This window comes from Bos grunniens, chromosome 16, assembly GCF_055505025.1.
Source record: "Bos grunniens cultivar Pamir isolate PY7600 chromosome 16, Bosgru_T2T1.0, whole genome shotgun sequence".
NCBI classification, from domain to species: Eukaryota; Metazoa; Chordata; class Mammalia; order Artiodactyla; family Bovidae; genus Bos; species Bos grunniens.
This window is the reverse complement of record NC_141180.1, coordinates 36,462,621-36,478,679: the sequence shown is the minus strand read 5'-3', so window position 1 is coordinate 36,478,679 and position 16,059 is coordinate 36,462,621. Positions and strand designations below refer to the sequence as shown.

General features: G+C 46.2%; 1 protein-coding gene and 1 non-coding gene across 2 annotated transcripts in view; one reads left to right on the top strand and one right to left on the bottom strand.

Moving 5' to 3' along the window:
• The window catches only part of LOC147356587 (uncharacterized), a 106,278-nt gene that overhangs the window by 8,745 nt on the left and 81,474 nt on the right, over positions 1–16,059 (bottom strand). The window lies entirely within an intron of this gene.
• LOC147356588 (U6 spliceosomal RNA) lies at positions 1,438–1,541 on the top strand. The gene has a single exon (XR_015143896.1). It is a non-coding gene; the product is annotated as a U6 spliceosomal RNA (small nuclear RNA).

The following is a 16,059-nucleotide window of genomic DNA, read 5'->3' as shown; positions in this document are numbered from 1 at the left end:
TTTGGAAGGACTGATGCTGAAGCTGAAGCTCCAATACTTTGGCCACCTGATGGGAAGAGCTGACTCATTGGAAAAGACCCTGATGCTGGGAACGATTGAGGGCAGGAGGAGAAGGGGGCAACAGAGGATGAGCTGGTTGGATGGCATCACTGACTCAACAGACACGAATTTGAGCAAACTCCAGGAGACAGTGGAGGACAGAGGAGCCTGGCGTGCTGCAGTCCATGGGGTCGCTAAGAGATGGACATGAATTTGTGGCAGAACAGTCTGGGCTCTTGGGGGTCGGCTAGGGCTGCTTTTAGCCACCAGGGGGCACTGCGGGAGCTGCCCCGAGCCCCTTAGTCTCTGCTTGATTCTGCCTGCTGGGCCCATCCCGCTGGCTCTAACGCTGGCCAGCCTCCCAGCTCTCCCCTCCAGCCCCAGTTGACTCTACTCTGTGGCTGACTCAGGGGCCTGTGGTTGGGGCCAAGCTGGTCCAGAGCTCTGGGCAAAGCTTGGTGAGTGGAGCTGTCACTGGGTGAAGGGAAATTCCCAGACAGCAGGTCCCTTCTGCACTTCCCTTGTTGCACAGATGCTGTGTTGAGGCCACTCCAGAGGCCACCACAGAGGCCGCCGCAGCATCAAGGGGACACGGCCCCAGGGACCTTGTCCTGGCTTGTTTTGCTCTCTGAACTTTTTAGGATGCATGTCCCTCCCTTCAATTTCGTTCATGTTGAGGACTTTTGTTCAGTCTTTCCGGGGACGAAGGAAACAAGAAGGAAACAGGCAGAGAGACAAGCCTCCTGTTTTGCTGTGCTTCCCCTAAAACCAAACTCTGGGGTCAAGCCAGGGGTCTCAGCTCTCCTGCCCCAGCCTCCTGGGGCCTCAGCCCAGCATGGCCATGTTTGGTGTCACCGGAAAAACAGCATAGGAGCACTAGGGTGGCTCTTTCTGGGCAATGCCAGCAGGCAGGCTGGGAAGGAGCAGGGCCCAGATGGCTGCACGGGGAGGACGAGTCCAGGAGCACCTGCCCCTGAGGAAACCACTGGCCCCTGGACGCCTCTGTGCTCAGACGGCAGTTCGAGCTGGGAATTTCCCATACCCTGAGTGACAGCACCTGTTTCCAGGGGTGCCCTGGGGTTGGGTTTCTGGCCTCGAAGTCTGCTCTGCTTTGCTGTCTGTTCCTCTCTGATTTCATTCAGGGAGAAGCAGCAGTGACTTGAGAGGCAGGGAGGCCTGGTGTGGGGAGGGGATAGTCTGGGGTTGGGTGGGGTGGGGTGGGGGGGCAGTGATCATATCCTTTAGTCTCTCCCTTCTGGCATCAGGCTCACACCTTCCCCCAGCTTTTCCAGAATGTTGGCCCCACCTTAACTGCCAACATCAGACGCAACCAGCCTCCAGACAAAAGGTGCTGAAGTACTTGACAGAAAGAGCCCGTGGCATCAGAAGATTTTTGCAGCACTTGCTTCGGCAGCACAAATACTAAAATTGGAATGACACAAAGATTAGCATGGCCCCTGCATGAGGATGACACCCAAACTGGTGAAGTGCTCCATATCTGGGGGTCATTGGTAAAGGGGTAGATGGACCTAGAATCTGTCACACAGAGTGATGTAAGTCAGAAAATGTAGTATCGGCTATTAAAGCATGGATATGCAATCCAGAAAACTGGTACAGATGAACCTATTCCCAGGGCAGGAATAGAGACGCAGATGTATAGAACGGACATGTAGACACAGCAGGTGAAGGAGAGGGTGGGATGAACCGGGAGATTAGGATTGACATATATACACCACCATGTGTAAAATAAATAGCTAGTGTGAACCTGCTACAAAGCACAGGAAGCTCAACTCGGTGCTCTGTGATGACCTAGGGGGTGGGATGGAGGTCATAGAGGGTTATATATATATATATTTGTATATACATGTATAGCTGGGCTTCCCAGGTGGCACAGTGGTAAAGAATCCACCTACCAATGCAGGAGACTCAAGAGACTCGAGTTCAATCCCTGGGTCAGGAAGATCCCCTGGAGAAGGAAATGGCAACCCACTCTAGTATTGCCTGGAAAATCCCATGGACAGAGGAGCCTAGCAAGCTCCATGGTGCTGCAAAGAGTCAGACATGACTGAACGACTAAGCGCGCACACACACATATAGCTGATTCATTTCACCGCACGGCAGAAACCAACACAACGCTGTAAAGCAATTATACCCCAGTAAGAAAGTATATAGCTGGACTTCCCCGGTGGTCCGGTGGTTAAGAATCTGCCTGACAATGCCGGGGACACGGGTCTGATGCCACATGCCAACTAAGCCTGTGTGCCACAACTACTGAGCCGGAGCTCTAGAGCCTGTGAGCAATAACTTCTGAAGCCCAGGTGCCCTAGGGCCCATGGTCTGCAACAAGAGAAGCCACCGCAATGGTGCTTGGGCTCAAGCACCACAGCTAGAGAGTAGCCCCCATTCGTTACAACTAGAGAAAGCCCATGGGCAGCAATGAAGACCCAGCGCAACCTAAAATAAATTAACTAAATTTTTAAAAATTATAATAATAAATTTTAAAAAATCTGGCTAAATTAAAAAAATAAAAGACCCTTGTCTCTGGCCAGCTCCTCCATAAGATCTAGAAATATTAGCCCTGGAGAACTCTGAATCCTGGAGCAGAAATAGAGATACTGGCCAAAAGAGCAGAGGCTTGACCCTCATTTGTCTGGCTTCCCTGATGGCTCAGATGGTAGAGTCTGCCTGCAATGAAGGAGACCCAAGTTTGATTCCTGGGTTGGGAAGATCCCTTGGAGAAGGAGATGGCAACCCACTCCAGTATTCTTGCCTAGAAAATCCCATGGATAGAGGAGCCTGGCAGGCTACAGTCCATGGGGTCGAAAAGAGTCGGACATGACTGAGTGACTTCACTTCTTTTCTCTGGCCTCAGGGGAGGCTGTGTACTAGGGGCTTGCAGTTTGGGGTGTGGCCCCTCCTGTTGAAAGAAGCCCATTTGCTCAGGTTAATCCACTGATTAACATAGGATTCATGTCTCCATTCCCACTTCAAGTGACCTTGGAATACAGAGACTTAGTAATTAACCACTGACCCCAAGTGTTGGAATCCAAAATGAAATGCCCCTGCCCTTGTGGCTGTCCTTTGTCTTAACCGCACCTGCCTAATAAGGGCGACCGACTCTATTCACAAAGCTTACTGCGCATTCATACAAGGGGGTAGGGAGCTCTTCAAGGTTGTTGGCACAGGGGATTTGGAACAAAGTCCCCCGATAAACTGTACATAGACTCGGGGTGACATGTCATCAGACAGCCCTTGAGATCTTGGGGTGTAGCTTTTGCCAGAAATGATGTCTGGGACTTCACTGGCTGTCCAGTGGTGAAGACTCCATGCTTCCAATGCAGGGCGCACGGATTTGACACCTAGTCAGGGAAGTGAGATCCTGTCTGCTGCACAGCGTGGCAAAAAAATTTTTTTTAATTTAAAAAAGAAAGGATGTCTGTTTCCCACAAGCCCACAACAGAGCAGCTGCATTTGTCAAACCAACAGTGATGCTGGAAATTCATGCAGGCACTTCCACAGACTAGCTCCCTCCCTTGATCTCTTTTTCTCTATAAGGGATTTCTCCTCCACCTCCTCTTTTTCCTCCTCCACCCCCTCTTCTTCCTCCTCCACCCCTAGATGTTACAAGGAAACATCTGTGAGATAACAAAAAATAATAAAAGTTTACAAGATACCAAGCTTATAAAGTTTTGTGTACAAGTCCCTGTCATGGTTCCTTCCTCCTCTGAGATGGTGGATGGAAGCTTTGTTTGCTTGTCTCTAGCTGTCTCCTTCCTAGAAGGATGAGGAGCCCCTAGGGTGACTGCAGAGGAGGTGGAAGGAAACACACGGAGGGCACCCTGGGCTCTGCTGAGGGTCCCACACTCCCTGGGGCTGATTTGATCCAAAGGAGAAAGCAAAGGCCAGTGCTTGTTCACCTGGCCTCTTCTTTCTTCTTTTTTTTAAAAATTAAATTATTTATTTGGCCGGGCTGGGTCTTAGCTGTAGCATGAGGGATCTAGTTCCCTGACCAGGGATTAAACCCAGGCCCCCTGCATTGGGAACGCAGAGCCTTAACCACTGGACCACCAGGGAAGTCCCCTTCTTAGTTTTTTTAAGCACCTGGGTCAGGACCTTGTTAGGGACTGAATTTTATTTTATTTGGCCACATCACAAGGCTTGTGGGACCTTAGTTCCCAGACCAGAGATGGAAACCGGGCCCTTGGCAGTGAAAGCATGGAGTCTTAATCACTGGACTGCCAGGAAATTACCAGGGGCCTGATTTTTTTTTTAAGACATACCTTAAAAAAAATTATTTATGTATGTATTTATTTTTGGCTGTGCTAGGTCTACATTGCTGTGTGGGTTTTCTCTTATTGCAGAGAGTGGGGCCTGCTCTTCATCTCAGCGCTCAGGGTTCTCATTGCAGAGGTTTCTCTTGTTGTAGAGCTTGGATTCTGGGCTGCAGGGACTCAGTAGTTGTGGTGGAAGGGCTTAGTTACTCCAAGGCATGTGAGGTCTTCCTGGACCAGGGATCAAACCTGTGTCCCTTGCATTGGCAGGTGGATTTACTGGACCACCAGGGAAGTCCTAGGGGGTAGATTTTAAAGGTAAACACAGTTTATGGAGCAGAGACAAGCTGAAGCTAAGTACTATTGTATTGTTTAGTTGCTAAGTTGTGTCCAACTCATTTGCGACCCTGTGGACTGTGACCCTCCTGGCTCCTCTGTCCATGGAATTCTCCAGGCAAGAATACTGGAGTGGGTTGCCATTTCCTCCTCTAAGGGATCTTTCCTATTCAGTGATCAAAGCCAAGTCTCCTGAATTGGCAGGCAGATTCTTTACCACTGAGTCAACTGGCAAGCCAAAATACTGCTGAAGTATACATCCTGGGGAGAGCTGGGATGGTGCTTCAGAGGCTTGATGGACCAGCTGGTGGCAGTGTGGAGTCTGGAGAGAACACGGATTTAGAGTCTGCTTGGTTCAGGACTTTTCATTTGCAAATGTCAGTGAGCAATTCAAATCTCAAACCAAAAACAGAGAAGGCAATGGCACCCAACTCCAGTACTCTTGCCTGGAAAATCCCATGGATGCAGGAGTCTGGTGGGCTGCAGTCCATGGGGTCGCTAAGAGTCAGACACAACTGAGCGACTTCACTTTCACTTTTCACTTTCATGCATTGGAGAAGGAAATGGCAACCCACTCCAGTATTCTTGCCTGGAGAATCCCAGGGATGGGGGAGCCTGGTGGGCTTCCATCTATGGGGTCGCACAGAGTCAGACACGACTAAAGTGACTTAGCAGCAGCAGCAGCAAACCAAAAAGAACATTTACTGGCTTATGGCTTCAGGCAGGGCTGGATCCAGAAGCTGAAAGACTGTCACCAGTACTCAGTAGCTCTCCATCTCTCCACTCTGCTGTCCTGTGCTGGCTTTACCCACTGTCAGGCTCTCCAGGCTTGGCGGCCCCCACATGTTTATGTTCAGCTCAGCTGCCCCAGCTTTCCTCTCCCAACTGTTCGAGCCAAAATCCTAAGCCTGATTCTTATTGGCTTGAATTGGGTCACGTGCCCATCCGTAAGCCAATCATTGAGGGTGAAATTACTTCCTGGGCCTGAGTCACATGTTTACCCCAGATTCTGGGACCAGGTTAGTCTCACTCAACAGTGTGAGCTGGGACCTCCCCAGTGGCCCAGTAGCTAAGACTCTGGACTCCAAATGCTGCTGGTTGGAGTTTAATCCCTGGTCAGGAAACTAGATCTCACATGACGCAACTAAGAATTTCCACACTGCAACTAGAGATTCTGAATGCTGCAACTAAGACCCAGCACAGCCAAATAGATTAAAAAAAAAAAAAAAATGCCCACACAATATGAACTAAAATTAAGGGGCATTTCCCAAAGGAAGGTGCAACTAGAAAAAGGGTGAATGGATGGTAGGCAAAAACTTCACAGACTCTCCCAGAGCAGCAACTTCTGCCACCACCTGGCTGTGTGACTTTGTCCAGGCCCCTTATCTTCTCTGAGCCTCAGCTGGAAACACAACTTGTTTCAGTCTTCATGTCCTTTCCTTTATAAAAACAAGGATGTGACAGAGGTATCCTGGGGCTCCTACTGTATTTGAAACCTCCATTGGACTAGATTATGAGGTGATTTATTAAGAATTCGGTTCCTTTGGCCTTGATAAGCAAAGGATGAGGAAGAGGAATGGAAACAATGATGCTGGCAAAGCATCAGAGTTTGCTTCCCCTTACGTTTCCTTAGAAGCGTTCAGCAAAGGGAAGGACAAAGTGGAGCCCGGATGCGCAGGAGACCCAGCTCAGGGCACAGGGGAGCAGGCAGCCCTGTTAAGGTCCTGGCCTGGCTGAATTTGTGTTAGAATCTCAATTCACCCTCTGGGGCCTTGGAGCACTCAGAGCTGAGCACAGATGGAGCCTGGCACCTCCATCTGGCCCTCTGTTCTTCTTGGGAAGGCCTGAACCAAGGGGTCCTTACCTGTTTGCAAGGCATCTGGACAAGGTAGCATGTTGGTTTCAGGGTCCCAGGCACAGCTGGTCCCTGAGCACAATTCTGAGAGGTGGCTGCTTTCCCTTGGAGCCCTCAGGGCACTGCTGGAGGCTGGCCTGTGTGCAACTGACAGCTGACCTATTTATGAGTAACCTTTCTTTACCACCACTCTGCTGGTAACAAGGCTGGATGCATCGTGGTTCAGAAGAGGTGAGGGACGACCCATCACTCCTTCTGTTTCCCAGTGACTCAAAACCGGTTTGCCTGGAGCTGTGAATAAAGCCCCAGATTCTTCCAGCTACTCCTCCCAACATCTCTCTTCTCTTCCTGGCATCACTTATAGGAGGGTTTCTTTGCTGTTATGTTTATCACAGTTTCCTATAGAGTTGTTTTTTAAAATTTTTATTGGTATACAGTTGACCTACAGTGCTTTGTTAGTTTCAGGTATACAGTAAAGAGAATCTGTTATACATTTACATATATCTCTTTTTAAAATTCTCTTCCCATATAGGTCTTTACAGAGTATTGAGTCCAGTTCCCTGTGCCATAGAGTGAAGTGAAGTGAAGTCACTCAGTCGTGTCCAACTCTTTGCAACCCCATGGACTGTAGCCTCCAGGCTCCTCTGTCCATGGGATTTTCCAGGCAATAGTACTGGAGTGGATTGCCATTTCCTTCTCCAGGGAATCTTCCCGACCCAGGGATTGAACCCTGGTCGCCCACCTTGTAGACAGACGCTTTACCGTCTGAGCCACCAGTGCCATACAGTAGGTCCTTATTAATTATCTATTTTATTATTATACTGTATATATGTCAATCCCAATCTTCCAATTTATCCATCCCCTCTCCCATAGAGTTTTATTCTCAAAGTGTATCAGAGTGACCTTTCCTGAACAGTCACTAGCCATCACATGCATGCACGCTGCGTGCTATGTCGCTCAGTGCTATGTCGCTCAGTCATGTACGACTCTTGTGTCCCCATGGACTGTTGCCAGCCAGGCTCTTCTGTCCATGGGATTCCCCAGGCAAAAATACCAGAGTGGGTTGTCATTTCCTACTCCAGGGGATCTTCCCAACCCAGGGATGAAACCTGTGCTCTTCTGTCTCCTGCATTGGCAGGCAGGTTCTTTATCTCTTGCGTCACCTGGGAAGCCCCTAAGCCAATACACTACGACTAAAAATGGAAGAGAAAATACATGGAAACATGAACCGTTATTTAAGAAGAAAAAACTGACCACCCTTCTGGTTCCAGTTACTAGGGGGTCTTTGCTCTGCTGAGCTCACTGTGTCTGCTCCCAGAGGACTCAGCCCACCGTCCCTCTAACTGTTGGTCTTTGGGACCCACTTCATGACTTTCCATCTGTTGCCTCCCACCAACTCTCTGCCACCTCAGTCCTCAGTCCACAGCTGGGGGTGGGGGTGCAAGGCAGTAGCACCATCCCTGAAACAATGTTTGCAAGTCAGATGGTGGCTGCGGCCATGAAATTCAAAGAAACTTGCTTCTTGGAAGGAGAGCTATGGCAAAACTAGGCAGCGTATTAAAAAGCAAAGACATCATTTTGCTGACAAAGGTCCGTATAGTCAAAGCTGTGGTTTTCCCAGTAGTCATGTTCAGATGTGAGAGTTGGACCATAAAAAAGGCTAAGCACTGAAGAACTGATGTTTTCAAATTGTGGTGTTGAGAGTCCCTTGGACTGCAAGGAGATCAAAGCAGTCAATCATAAAGGAAATCAGTCCTGAATATTCATTGGAAGGACTGATGTTGAAGCTGAAGCTCCAATACTTTGGCCACCTGATGGGAAGAGCCAACTCATTGGAAAAGACCTTGTTGCTGGGAAAGATTGAAGGCAAAAGAAGAAGGGGGAGGCAGAGGATGAGACAGTTAAACAGCATCACTGACTCAATGGACATGAGTTTGAGCAAACTCCAAGAGATAGTGGAGGACAGGGAAGCCTGATGTGTTGCCGTCCCTAGGGTTGCAAAGAGTTGGACACAACTCAGTGGCTAAGCAACAGCATGACTTACCTTTGTTCAAATATTGACAGGTCACAAAGCTCATTCACTACACTATCTGTTCTACTTAGCCCACCAGTAACAGTGGTGGTGGGGGTGGTGGTTTAGTCACTAAGTCGTGTCTGACTCTTGCGATCCCATGGACAGAAGAGATTGACAGGTTACAGTCCATGGGATTCTCCAGGCAAGAATACTGGAGTGGGTTGCCATTTCCTTATCCTGGGGATCTTCCCAACCCAGGAATCAAACCCAGGTCTCCTGCATTATAGGAGGACTCTTTACCAACTGAGCTACAAGGGAAGCCCACCGGTAACAGTGGTTCCTACCATTTTTACTTCTTTTTTCCTGGAGTATTGGCTGAAGGAACTGATTGACAAAGGACTTGAGTTAGTTACAAATGGGTTAAAGTTTGTGATCTCTGTAGTTCCGCCTTTGGGTGAACTGGTCCACTAGTTAAGGAAGCAAGATAGGATCTTGAAAGTTTTGAACTATTTATATCTGCGCTTTTCTTTTTCTGGCTTCCTTTGCAACTCCTCCCTTAAGAGAAGGCATCAGAGTTGCTGGAGGCACAGAAGGAAAGCAAATGCAGAGAAACAATCAATAGCCCCTCGGGCCGGACTCAGCAGGAAAAAATCTAGGGAAGCAGCAGAGTCACAGTGAGAGACTCAGGAAAGAGGAGGAAGAAAGAAGGCTCCCCCTTAGGTATGCTCAGACCAAGGGAAAGTCCACCGGGGCTGGGGCAGGAGGGAAGAATGGGGCTGGGGGTGACCTGCGCAGAGGTGGTGGAGCAGAGGTGCAGAGCAGGTCAGTCCCCGGGAGACCCTCCCTGCAAGTATTGGCCCTCCCCTACTCAACCTCAGTTGACAGTGTGATGCATCTGGTATTGAGGGGGGGCCGCCAGTAGTTTCCTGGGGCTGCCATAACAGATGACCACCAACTGGCTATCTTCAAACAAAACAGATTGTCTGACAGTTCTAGAGGCGGGGAGTCCAAGGTCAAGGTGTCGGCAGGCCTCTGGTCTCTACCTCAGGCTCTGGGGAGGATGCTTCCTGGCCTCTTCTATGTGCTAGCAACCTTGGTGGTCCTAGGCTTGCAGCTGCATCACCCAAACCAACCTCTGCCTCCATCATCACAAAGCCTTCTCCTTCACGGACATCTCTAAATCTCTCCTTAAAAGAACACCAGTCACTGAATTTAAGGCCCACCCTATTCCAGTATGACTTCATTTTTACTTTCATTTTTTGAATGTGTTTTTATGTTATTTTTTGGCCTCATCGAGAGGCATGTGGGAATCGAAGTTCCCTAACCAGGGACTGAAACTGTACCCCCTGCCTTGGAAGCATGGAGTCTCAAATATTTATTTTTATCTATTTATTTATTTGGCTGTACTGGATATTAGCTGTGGCATGCAGGCTGTTAGTTGTGTGGGATCTAGTTCCCTGACAAGGGATCAAACTCGGGCCCCCTGCACTGGGAGCATGGAGTCTTAACCACTGGACCACCCGACCTAATTTAGGGAAAAAAATTTAAGACATTTTAAAATTGAAATATTTTTGATGTACAATATTATATAAGTTACAAGTGTACAATGTAGTGGTTTGCAATGTTTTAAGTTTATACTCCACTTGCAGTATTATGAAATATAGGCTACATTCCCTGTGTTGTGTAATATATCCTTATAGCTTATTTTTTACATAATAGTTTGTATCTCTTAAGCCCCTGGGGCTTCCCAAGTGGCACAGTGGTAAAGAATCTGCCTGTTAGGAGATGCAAGAGATGTTAGTTTGATCCCTGGCTTGGGAAGATTCCCTGGAGAAGGAAATGGTAACCCACTACAGAATTCTTGACAGGAAAATTCCATGGACAGAGGGACCTGGTGGGCTACAGTCCGTAAAGTCTCAAAGAGTCAGACATGACTGAGCAACTGAGCAACTGAGCACGTACCATACCAAACCCCTACCCCTCGTTGCTCCACCCCTTCCCTCTTCCCACTAGTAACCACTAGTTTGTTCTCTATGTCTGTGGGTATGCTTCTTTTTTTGCTATATTCACTAACTTGCTGTATTTTTTAGATTCCACACATAAGTGATGCTATATCATAGTATGACCTCCTGTTAACTTGACTGTATCTGCAAAGAGCCTATTTGCAAATGAGGTCATATTCACAGGTTCTGGGGGCTGGGATTAGGTCATGCATTTTAGGGGAGAGGGACACAATTTAATCTACACCAGGGCCCTTCAGGGCCCTGCTGAAGCTAAAACTCCAATACTTTGGCCACCTGATGAGAAGAACTGACTCATTGGAAAAGACCCTGATGCTGGGAAAGATTGAAGGCAGGAGGAGAAGGGGATGACAGAGGATGACGTGGTTAGATGGCATCACCAACTCAATGGATGTGAGTTAGAGCAAGCTCTGGGGGTTGGTGATAGACAGGGAAGCCTGGCGTGCTGCAGTCCATGGGGTTGCAAAGACTTGGACACAACTGAGAGACTGAACTGAACTGAGGGTCCTTCAGGGAGAAGAGGACAGATGCCAATGTCCTGGGGCACCCAATCTAGCAGGCTAGGCTTGTGTGAATAACAACGTGGAGGCCAGTGTGGCTGGAGCAAAATGGGCCAGGATGAGAGAAGCCGGGAATGAAACTGGAGGAAAAACACACATAGATCAAGGAGCACTTTGTAGGCCCCTGGTTAATCCTCTGGGTTTTCTCTGACCTACTTGGAGGCCAGTGGGGGAGTTTATTGGAAGGACTGATGCTGAAGCTGAAACCTCAATACTTTGGCCACCTGATGTGAAGATCTGACTCATTGGAAAAGACCCTGATGCTGGGAAGGATTGAAGGCAAAAGGAGAAGAGGGTGACAGAGGATGAGATGGCTGGATGGTATCACTGACTCAGTGGACATGAGTTTGAGCAAACTCCGGGAGATGGTGAAGGACAGGGAAGCCTGGTGTTCTGCAGTCCATGGGGTCACAGAGTCAGTCATGACTGAACGATTGAACTGCAAGGCAAATCTTACTAAGTTTTAAAACCATCCATCTTGTGGCTCTAATGAGGATAGACTGTCAGAGGTGAGGAGACAAGTATGAGGAAACTAAACCAAGATCCAGGTGAGAAATGGCAGCTTCTGGACCAGGGCAGAAGCCCTGGAGGTTGTTAGACATGCTCAGAGCCTGTTTCTATGTTCAAGGCAGGATTGATTCACTCACAGAGTCCATGTGGGGTATGTAAGGAAGGGAGTCAAGGACGATTCCAGGGGCTTCCTGGTGGTCTGGTGGTTAAGACTCTATACTTCCCCTTGCAGTTTGATCCCTGGTTGAGGAACTAATATCCCACATGCCTCAATACACGACTGAGGGGAAAAAAAAGAAAAGGATGATTCCAAGAGATACTATACTGCTTTGGGAGACATCGCCTATGTTCTCTTTGCTGCAAGTAATAATAAATCCTTCTTTCTCCTGATTAAGAAAAAAAAAAAAAAAGGATGAGTTCATGATTCTTGCCTTGAACAACTGGAAGGATGGAGTAGCTATCAAGTGAGATGAGGGAATGCAAGAAAGGAGCAGCCTCGAAGAAATGAAAGCTTAGCTTGATCTGGACCCTTGTAAATGTAACATGCCCATTTGACTTCCATGTAGGCATATATGAGTCTCCAGTTCTGGGAAAAGGTCTGGGCTGGACATATACATTTAGCAATGGTTAGTGTATAGTTTCATTTGTTTCTTTTTCAACCATGCCATGAAGGATCTTAGTTCCCTGACCATATATCAAACCCTTGCCCCCTGCAGTGGAAGCCTGGACCCCTAACCACTGTACCACCAGGGAAATTCCTGTATGTTTTCATTTACAGTTGTAAGTGCAGACGTAGCACCCAAGTTGTGAGTGTAGAGAGACAAGAGAAGAAAGCTGAGGTCTGGGCCTTGGGCAATTCAATGTTTGGAGATGGGGAGACTAAAAAGAAAAGCAGTTCCCAGATTTCCCCCCAGTTTAAATATTTGTTTAAAAATAAATAAATAAATAAATAAATATTTGTTTAACTTTTTAGATAATTGAAATTGTATTTTGTGCGGGGTGAGAAATAAGATTCCACGCTGATTTCTACCTCCCTGCCCCCTGGAAAGTCACAGTAAATAACCTTTATCTGGAAGGACTCTTCCAGGTCTAATCCCCCAGCTTAATAATTATGGATGGACCATTCTGCCATGTATCCATGTATTCACTGGTAAAATTGCAAGTACTGAACCAAAGTAATTCAAGATGACCCATTCAAATCTGTTCTCAGAAATGCAGTGCAGCTTATTTACCAACCTCAGAAGAGTGCCATGCAGTTAGTGAAATGCCAAGCATTAGCAGGCTTCCAAGGTACCTGCTAGATCCTAAATGATGCTCCGCTCCCAGGAAAAAGGCTGGTATGGAAAGGGAACAAATATTTGTGCAATAGACCAATTGTTACAGATGGTTCAGACATTCTTATCTTTTGTGAATAAGTAAAAGTTCTGATTTTGAGTTGAGATGTGAATAAAGAATGCTCTTTATCTTAACTCTTAAGAGTTAAGATGCTCTTTTTAATGAGCCTCAAAAGTTGACTTGTGTTCCTCCATAAGGAACAGGTTGACAAAAGGGGATATCAGCCAGAATCTCGATGATCTGGCTAGTGTATCCCTTGTGCATTTCCTCAGTGCAAGGAACCATCCTATAGATGTTAACTGCACCTTATTCTTTTGGATGATTTATTGCATTTATATAATTCCTTTAGAATTTTTGTGCTTTTGATTGATTTCATTAGAAACACAAAATATTTTATTACAGAAAATACCTTCTAAGATTTTTTACATTTCTTTAGCTTTCCTTTTTTTTATATGAAGGCTCTTATGAATGAACATTAATGACAAGGAGATGGATTATTGATTTCTGAGGTTTATATTGAAGGTAATATGATTTTAAACATGAGTTTGCCACATTAGAATGGATATAGCATTTATCTGAAAAGGTGATAATTATTTGAAACAAGGAAATGCTGAAGGGTATCAGCATTTAAGGTTAATAGTCGGACACGACTTAAGCAACCTCTCACACATCTGGTCAAACCAATGAAGCATTTGTAATCTAAAGATTCCATATCCTGAGTCAGATCTTTGTCAACAAATAATGGTAACACAAAGATATCTGTGAAATTATTTCTAAATTAGCCAAGTTAAGAGTGAGCCAAATGATCCTATAAAGACTATAACCTTTTAGATAAGCACTATTAAATAATGAACTGTAAAACAGAGAGAACCATAATATATAGATGGGTAATGATTATAATGAACATTCTTAATAGTCTTGGCATCCATCAGAAAACCTATAACTTCGATGACATAGTGAAGAGACTGTTCTGGACTCAAACCAAAATAATTAAATGGTAATATTTTACCAGATAAAAACCAAGAATGAACTACTTTTTATTGCTGCAAGGTATAAACAGAATTCATAAGAAGGGATTTTGACGAATATGCAATTAAATCGCACTCAGGGGAAAGAACTTCATTGGCTGGAAGCAGTTTCTGCATTTGTGAATTTGAAGGTGAACCAATACACTTTTTGGAAGAGAAATTTCCTTTTCCAGAAACAGCCAGGACCTCTTTTTGTTGTGCCACCAAATATACAAAAATAAGAGATGAGTTATTTCAAACATTTGTTCAATTGAAGTTTTTTAGAAAAATGTTTTCATGCTGCATAGTTTGGCGTTTAGCTGAGAAGTCAATCTGCTAATTTTCACTGCTCAGAATCCTCTAAAAATAATGTGATTTGGGGAAGTGTAGCTGATTAATGACCATGAACTTGCAAAGACAAACAACTGATACTTGATTCTCATGAAACTGAATATCAGATAGTTGGAGGGAAAACAACAACATTTATAAGTTTCATATCTTCTTAAAAAAATTCATTTATTTATTTACTGTGCTGTGCTGGGTCTTAGTTGTGGCATGTGGGATCTAGACCCCTGATTAGGGATTGAACCTGAGCCCCTGGCATTGGGAGCATGGAGTCAGCCATGGGACCACCAGGAAAGTCCCTGTAAATTTCATATGCTCTATGAATATAAATATATATATTTACTGTTTATTTCCAATTAGAAATACCTTAGTTACCTAGAGCTGAATTTAGTCCTTGAAGGTTTATCCAATATGTGCTCAAATATTAAAATATTTAGAATCGTATATGTCATTGTTTCAGGGTTCATATTTATATGAACATTTGGTGATTCTGGAGAAGAGAGAAAGAGCAAAAGGGGCAGGATCTCTGCCTCTTGGTCCCCTGTCCCTTACCTCCAGCCCTAAATTATTCTGTAACTTGATGGCTACTGCAGGCAGAGGTCATTTTTTATGTGACTTTTTAATGAATTGGCTGTTTCATGCACAGCTATTTTCATGTCATGAGACAGTGGAGTGAAAGGTTCAAGGCTGAGGGAGGTCCCATCCACTCATCAGCAGAGTCATGTAGAAATCCTTGTCCTTAGCAGGAAAAAGAGAAGCAGCTTGATTTCAAAGTTCTCACTCAGCAGACAGAGTAAGCCTCTAAGTCAGCACCCCTTGGATGGCCTTTCCCTCATGCAGTAGTGTGTCATCCTTTTCTGAATCTTGGACCCTCTTTGAAAACCCAAGAAGCATTATGGAGCCACCTATTGTTAACAGCCAACTCACTAGAAAAGATCCTGATGCTGGGGAAGTTTGAGGGCAGAAGGAAAGGGGGGCGACAGAGGATGAGATGGTTGGATGGCGTCATCAACTCAGTAAGTTTGAGTTTGAGCAGACTCCAGGAGATAGTGAAGGACAGGGAAGCCTGGTATGCTGCACTCTGTGGGGGTCTCAAAGAGTTGGACACCACTTAGTGACTGAACAACAACTACAAGAGAGTGCGTATGTCAGGCACTCACACAGACACACACACACATGCATGTGTGTACACACACACGCACATCCACATTTTCTTCATATAATATCTGGGGCTCTGTGACATCAGAATCAGATGTCTTCCCTGGTGTTTCAGTGGTTCAGAATCGCCTTGCAATGCAAGGGACACCATTTTGATCCCTGGCTGGGGAAGATTCCACGTGCCATAGAGCAACTAAACCCGTGTGCCACAACCACAACAAAGCCCACATGCCACAACTACTGAAGCCTAGGTACCTAGAGCCTGTGCTCCGCAGGAGAAGCCACTGCAAGGAGAAGCCCGTGCACAGCCCCTGCTCACCACAACTAGAGAAAGGCTGCATGGAGCAAGAAAGACCCACCACAGCCAAAAATAAGTAAATAAATATTTTTTTTTAAACCACAAGAATCAGATGTTTCCTTAGATGTAGAAGAAAAGCATTTGTTCCTGGCTTAAAATGTGAACCACACTCTTTAAATCACTTTTTAAAATAAACAAGTGTGGGACTTTCCTGGCAGTCGTGTGGCTAAGACTCCAGGCTCCAATGCAGGAGGCCCTGGTTCGATCCCTCGTCAGGGAACTAGATTCCATGTGCTGCAATTAAGACAGA